Here is a 7,443-nt window from a genome sequence, read left to right on the forward strand (position 1 = left end):
GACAGAATGAATTGAGCAACTACTCCAGGCATGTGTTGGCAGTGAATTTCTGGGCAAATGGAGACACTAAGATGGGCTACATCAACCAGTGGATTCTGGAGAGATTTCATCGTGCTTGGAGTGGTGTGATTGACAGTAATTCAGAACTGTTGAAACATTGAACCCTCATGAGCAGGACCCTCAGAGCATGCCCCACATCGGGGACCCTGACGTGGTGTTGGGTGGCTGTCCTCCATCCCAGGGTGCAGAAGCATTTGGGAGGCTGGGTGTGCGTCTCTCCTTGTTCCTTGTTCCCCCAGACACAGGATGGAAAAAGAGAATGTGGAAATGGTGATCTCACCCCCCTTCCTGTAGCCCTTGACCCTAACCACCCTAATCAACTATGTAAAAATCATCAAAAATAAAAATGATTAATAATTTTAAAAGATTGGAATAAATGAATTGGAGAAGCAGATGCACAACAACAACTTTTGATTCCCCAGAAGCGGAATGGAACAATCAAATGCGATATAGTCACACAATGGAATATTACAGAGCCATGGAAAGAAATGGAGGCCTGATATGTGTGTGGTATAGCTTAGCCCTGGAGCTGTCATCTGTTTAGAAAGCTGGCCTGAACGCACTGCAGGTGGCATGACGCCCACAGTGGGCCGGTGCACAGAGACAGGCAGTGGATCGGCAGCTGCTTTGGGCCAGAGGCTGGGGCAGACTTGAGCGTGATGCTAATGGGTGGGCGGCTGCTTCGTGGGGCAACAGAAGGCTTCAGAAAAGGATGGTGATGATGACGATACGCTTCTGTGAATGCGCTGAAAGCAACACACCTTCCCCTTTCAGTCAGTGAGTTCTGTACATGAACGGCATTTCAATGAAGTGGTTACATAAGTCAACAATTGAAGAAATCAGATGGAAATGCCTTAAGATCCTCCAGAGAAACAGGACCAATGGCGTATACCGAGCAATAAAGACAGGGACCGGCTCTGCGGTACAGTAGACAGCCCCCACCTACAGAGGCAGCATCCCATGTGGGCATCAGCTGGAGTCCTGGCTGCTCCACTTCTCATCCAGCTCCCTGTTCATGGCCTTGGAAATCAGTGAAAGATGGTTCAGGTGTGTGGGTCCCTGCACTCATGTGGAGACCCAGAAGATGCTCCAGGCTCCTGGCTTCAGCTCTGCCCAGCTCTAGCCATTGTAGTCATTTGGGGAGTGAAGCAGCAGATGGAAGATCTCTCGCTCATCTCTTCTCTGTAAATTTGCCATGCCAATAAAAATAAGTAAATCTTTAAGAGACGGTAAATAGGAAGTGGTTGTTGCTGGGGGTGGACTCCCCGACCACGGAGGCTGAGCTGTGTGGCAGTCTGTGAGATCTGGGAGATGAACGGGTCCTGATAGCTCACCAACCCGTGTAATGTGATGGGCAGCTTATGGTATACAGGTGGACGGCCAGTGACTGTGAACTCTGCACACCCGCACAGACGCTGCCTCTGCCTTTAGCTGCGCTGGGGTTCTGCACATTGCTGGCTGAAGGGGCAGTGGATAGAAGCCACTGGCACTCTGGCTCACGTGCTCCAAGGCACCTGCCGGTGGGGTGGACGGGCAAGGCCCGAGGACTTTGAGGGTGCCCAGTGAGGAGAGAGGATTGTGGGCACCGCCCCCATGTAGAGGTGCCATCCTCCCCTTAGGCCTCATATTTCCACTTAGCCTTGTGCCCCCAGCTAATTAAATATCCGCTCCCCAATAGTTTCGTATTATCTGGATCGCAAGCAGCGCTTCAGGGTCGGTTTGAAGCCACAGCCCCCTCAGGCAATGCGGGCCGGTGGTTCTCTGACCAGTAGCGTCTCCTGCTGGTCACACTTGATTCTGGCCGAATCAGATCCAGCTTCCCCAAGAGCTAACCAGAGACAAACGGGCTGCCACGTGGGCACTAGGGCCGACTGCCCAAGCCATCGCCTGCCGGGATGCGGGATGCGCAGCGCCCAGAAACGGAACCAGACATCCTAGCTGCCGTCCTAACCGCTCTCTCTAACAAGACTTTTGAAAATCAGTTTTCCAATATCTGAGGCACATTTGTCACAGCCAACTGTGTTAAACTGGCTGATAAACCTAGTAAGACGTTTTAAGATAATAAACATGGTATAATAGCAAAATTACTTCAGAAAAACCATACCCTTATTGTGACAAACCCCACCAAATATTCTCTCTGTGTGATGTTTTGCTTTGGCAGGCGCATAATCTATCACGTATTTCTAAAAACAAGGCCACCACATCAGAGCACCTCACTCCAGATCAGCCACGGGGCTTCACTAGGTAGAATAATTGGCGGGAAAGTCACAAAACAAGGGAAGGAGCGGTGGGGATGAGGCCAACAGCAGCATCAGCTAATCGCCATGACGGCTACGCTTTCATTTCCTTTCGTGGCCAGCTCAAATTTCTGTGAATTCTCACAGGAAAGTAGCGCCCAACTACATTTTACTCAGTTCCCTAAAATATTATTTCTAAGAAAGGCGATGACACTTTTTCTTACTCTTAAATGTACTTTGACAGTGAGCTGACGCTTGCCACTAGATGGCAGTGTTTCTCCGCAAACCGAGGCTGCCGGCCGCGCTCCGACAAGGCTCCCAGCAGCTGCTCTCTGCAGGTGCACAGTGCTACTGGACAGGACAGCAGTGCCCAAGGTCACCTGAGGCTCGTGACCAGGCTGGAGCCAGGGAGGGGACAAGTGCGGGAGCGAACACTAGGCAGGTGTAGTATCTGAGGAGGTACTGTAATGTCAGTGTTTAGTCATCTTGGGTTGCCCCAGGTCATACCAGCCAGCCTGATGTCTGCCTGTGGTGCTGGCATTCTCTATGGGTGCTGGTGCGTGTCCCAGCTGCTCCAGTCTTGATCCAGCTCCCTGGAAGGCCACGGAAGACGGTCCAAGTCCGTGACCCCTGAACCCACATGGGAATCTAGAGGAAGCCCCTGGCTCCCAGCTTTGGACAGGCTTCATTCTGGCTGCGGCATGCATTTGGGGGAGGGAAGCGGGAGATGGAAGGCGCCTCTATCTGTCTCTTCTCTCTCTCTGATCTTCTCCCCTACACAAACACACAAACACTATTCATTCACAGTTCAAGGTTAACGTGCGTTTTGTAACTTGCCTCATTAACAAAATAGATTCCTGACTCAGTATAGTTCAAATCTTCTGGTAATAGGAATTTTTTTTTTAGACAATCACAGACATGGTATAAGGACCAAACATTTTAAAATCACCATATTGTAAAAATCACCATATTGTAAAAGCTGGTAATATAAATAGACTCAAAATTAATTGGCTATAGCTTCCACTTCCTTTTGTAACTAAAAATTGCATTTTTAAAAGTTTTACTTATTTATTTGAAGAGTGTAGCCCCCCCCCCGCCCCCATACACACAGGTATCTTCCATTTGCTGGTTCATTCCTCAAATGACCGGAGCTGGCCCTGTCCTGAGCCAGGGGCCAGAGGTTTATTCCGGATCTTTCACACGAATGCAGAAGCCCAAGCACTGGGCCATCCTCTGCTGCTTTCCCAGGCACCTTAGCAGGGAGCTGATCAAAAGTGGAGCAGCCAGTATGCTGGTGCTGCGGCTGGAGGGTTAACTTGCTATGCCGCAGGGCCAGGCCCTAAATTTAAAATGACATTTTAATAGAATCTCTTTGAATATGGGAGGACTGGTAATTTGGTGGTGATTACATTTTAAAATTTGGGGGGAGTCAGAAAAAGAGAGAGAGAGAGAGAGCTAGCGTCTGTTGTCCCCAGTGTCTGCAATGGCAGGGGGTGGCGAGGGCAGTTGGGATGCGGCAGATGGAACCAGGAACAATGCAATCCGAGACTTCCACGTGGTTGCCAGGAGCTCAGCCACTTGGCTGTCACCGCTGCCTCTCCAATTCTGCACTGACAGGAAGTTGGAGTCAGGAGCCAGGCGGGATCCGAACCCACACGCTCCCAATTTGATGATGACGATAGAAACCTTGGGGGAAAAAAGCTAGCGTTTTCAAAGTCTGGAAAACCTGCCCTGCACAAAGCTGTGGTTATCATAACTCGAACATGACCTTTCCACATTGCGCCGAAGGAACAAGGCTGAGAAACAAGGCGCATTGCGTTTAATCCACATGATTCATAATCATCAAATATGAGTAAATCTGAAAAAGGAGAAAGAATACACATTACTCTGGAATCATGTGAGAAAGTAAGATCTTTGATCAGTCCTGAGTCCAAAAAACAAACCACAACCTAATCTCAAAGAATAAAAGTTGAAAGAAAAGTCTGTGATTGGTGATCGCTTTACTTTTTTGAGTTTTACAAAGTACGCCACGGTCGGAAGTCAACAGGTTGGGAAGCAGAGTCTGGTTTGCAGCCAGCCGGTCCATGGCCAAGCATGGTGGGACTTCCAGCTTGCAAGAAGCCTTTGTCTGGTTCACCGAGCAGCTCAGGTGGCTGAGCGCTTTGAGGTGGTAGTTCTTCACTGCCTGCCCCCTGACTAGGGGTGAACAGCAGGATTTTGGCTGGCTTTCCATGGATGGGTCATGTCCCCAGAAACACACACTGCAGAACCCAGTGGCTATGGGGATTGAATTCCATCTGGGATGAAGGCAGATGAACTCCTGGTATTCCCTGTTTACCCAAGTCATTGCAAAGAAGGACTGGTGTCAGCCTCTGTTCCCAGGCAGGTCACGCACAGGAACTTCGCCCATGCTGGCCCATCCTTTGCTGGGCAGGTCATAAGTGCAGCTTGGATGACTCGGTGACCCCAAACCTCACTGTCGTTCTGCCACCCAGGACTGAGCAATTCTGGTCTCACAGCTGGGAGGCTAGATGACATGAGAAAACAGCTGGGCAAGTTAAGCCTCTGCCTGCAGCAGCGGCATCCCATGGGGCGCCAGGTCACAAGTCCTGCCTGCTCCACTTTCCATCCAGCTCCCTGCTGATGTGCCTAGGAGAGCAGCAGAGAATGGCTCAAGTACTTGGGACTCTGCATCCGCTGGGAGCCTGGCTCCTGGATTTGGACTGACTCAAATCTTGTTTCAGCCATTTGGAGAAACAAACTAGCAGATGGAAGATCTCGCTTTTTCTCTGTAACTCTGACTTTCGTATATATATATGTATTTTAAAAAGGAAAGTGGCTGACACAAGACTTGGCATGTGCTTAGCAGATAAAAACAAAATGCCATTCAACATAGATGACTCAAATGGGTTTAATCTGGCTCACGTGATCTGACATCATATCCTGTCTCCTTGCTTCCCTCTGTGAAATTAAGGGTTCAGGATGGCAAAGTGCTTTGGATGTGGGAATGCACCAAGTACATGCTGCAGATAAACCTTTCAGTGTATGCTTTCCTGAATCAGACCGGTGTCAAAGGAGAGAAGATGCAACAGTCTCACAAAGGAAGAAATTGATCAAGTACGTTTAAGCAAAGTCATTCGGCCAGAACACAACCCAGATACTACATGCTAATGTTATCCTCAAGTAACAGACTGAAATGATTTTAGTATCATACATAAACACAAGGGTGCTTAGGGAAAAAAAAAAAAAACTTGTAGGAGGGGCCCAGAGAGATGGCTCAGTGGCTAAATCCTTGCTTTGCAACTACTGGGATCCCATATGGGCACCAGTTCGTGTCCCAGCTGCTCCACTTCCCATCCAGCTCCTATCCAGCTCCCAGCTTGTGGCTTGGAAAAGCAGTCAAGGATGGTCCAAAGTGTTGTGTGGGAGACCTGGAAGAAGCTCGTGACTCCCAGCTTTGGGTCAGCCGAGCTGTGGGTGTTGCAGCCATTTGGGAAGTAAGCCCAGAAGATCTTTCTCTGTGTCTCTCCCCAACTCTGTAATTCTGACTTTCTCTTTTTTCCCTTCTGCTCACCCTTCTATTTTATTTTTAATTTTGTGATACAATTCCATAGGTTCTGGAATTTCTCTTACCTCTCACTAAATTCCTTCCCCCAAACTGACTTCTCCCATATTATTACAATAGTACAGAGCTTCATAAGCAGTCCTAAGTCTACCATTCTGCTATTTAAGTGTATCCTGATGTTGTGGGTATACACAATGGCAAAGAGTCCAGCATCCTATTGCCAAGACAGAATCAATCAATCTTAAACAAACAAACAAACAAAGTCTAGTGGGACAGTGGGATTGAAAGGTATGTGCAGACTTGTGAAGGAACATTTTGAAATCCATGCACACTTTTAATTACCTGAAAATTTGTGCATGAACTTTTTGAATGCCCCTTGTATGCATGATTTGAACATTTGGGGGACACTAAAATAAACATATCTTTTAATTCCATTTCTCCATGGATGTTTTGTGCTATGTCCAGTGTTATGTTTTGGCTTTCTGTTGGTAATTCAATACACTGTTTTCTTTCAGAATATGAACTGTATTTTAAGATTTATCCATGTTTATTGGAAAGGCAGATGTACAGAGAGGAGGAGAGACAGAGAGGAAGATCTTCCATCTGCTGATTCACTCCCTGAATGGCCGCAATAGTCAGAGCTGAGCTGATCTGAAGCCGGGAGCTTCTTCTGGGTCTCCAACATGGGTCCAAAGGTTTTGGGCCATTTTCTGCTATTTTCTCAGGCCACAATCAAGGAGCCAGATAGGAAGTGGGGAAGCCAGGATAGGAGCTGGCAGTCATATGGGATCCTGGCACTGGCAAGGTAAGAATTTAGCCAATTGAGCCATCACACGTCTCTAAAATGAAATTTATTAGGAAGACATAGAAATGAGAGGATGGCTTGCTTGAGCAAAATCTGTTGTCATAACTCATTATATTACTAGTTCACAGGAGAAAAACCCTAGAAATAGAATGTGGTATCCCAAAGAACTTTTTATCAAAATCAGAGCCCCCTTTTCTATTTAAAAAGCTGTAATTAGGAATCGATTCTGGATATATTGAATTGGCATGTGAACACACATGTTAACGTGTGCGCATTAACTGAAAAGCTCTCACAATGCTTCATAAAAATGCTAGAAGCAGCTTCACATGATCAAAAGTAATATGAATCATTACGGAAGCTGCTCCTTGTTGCTGTTCTGAGGGTACGGAACCATGTGATTGGCCCAGAGCGAACAAGCTGGAACTACAGGAAGGCGGCTATCTGCAGGTGATACTGTTAACCAGCTCTAACAATCCTAAAGAAACAATGTTAAGAGCTATGAGAACCAAGATAAGCAAGTGCATGGTAACAAAGTTGATTATGCCAAACTCAACAGGCTCTCATGTCCATGTGAAGATTTTTCAGGAAATTCTTGGAAATATGACCTTAAAAGGTAAGCTTATTTTAACACAAAATAGATTTTGAAACCCCTGCATATTTTTTCCCACAATATGTATTTCCTGTGAGTGTTTGAAGACTCCCCATAGGGGAGGTGGAAGTTGATCACGTCCAAGGGCATTAGACGGGATGAGCGTTCTGCATTTGCAAGCCAGCCC

Source organism: Ochotona curzoniae, unplaced genomic scaffold (genome assembly GCF_017591425.1).
Source record: "Ochotona curzoniae isolate NIBS_2020 unplaced genomic scaffold, NIBS_Ocur_1.0 contig_3498, whole genome shotgun sequence".
Classification (NCBI taxonomy): Eukaryota; Metazoa; Chordata; class Mammalia; order Lagomorpha; family Ochotonidae; genus Ochotona; species Ochotona curzoniae.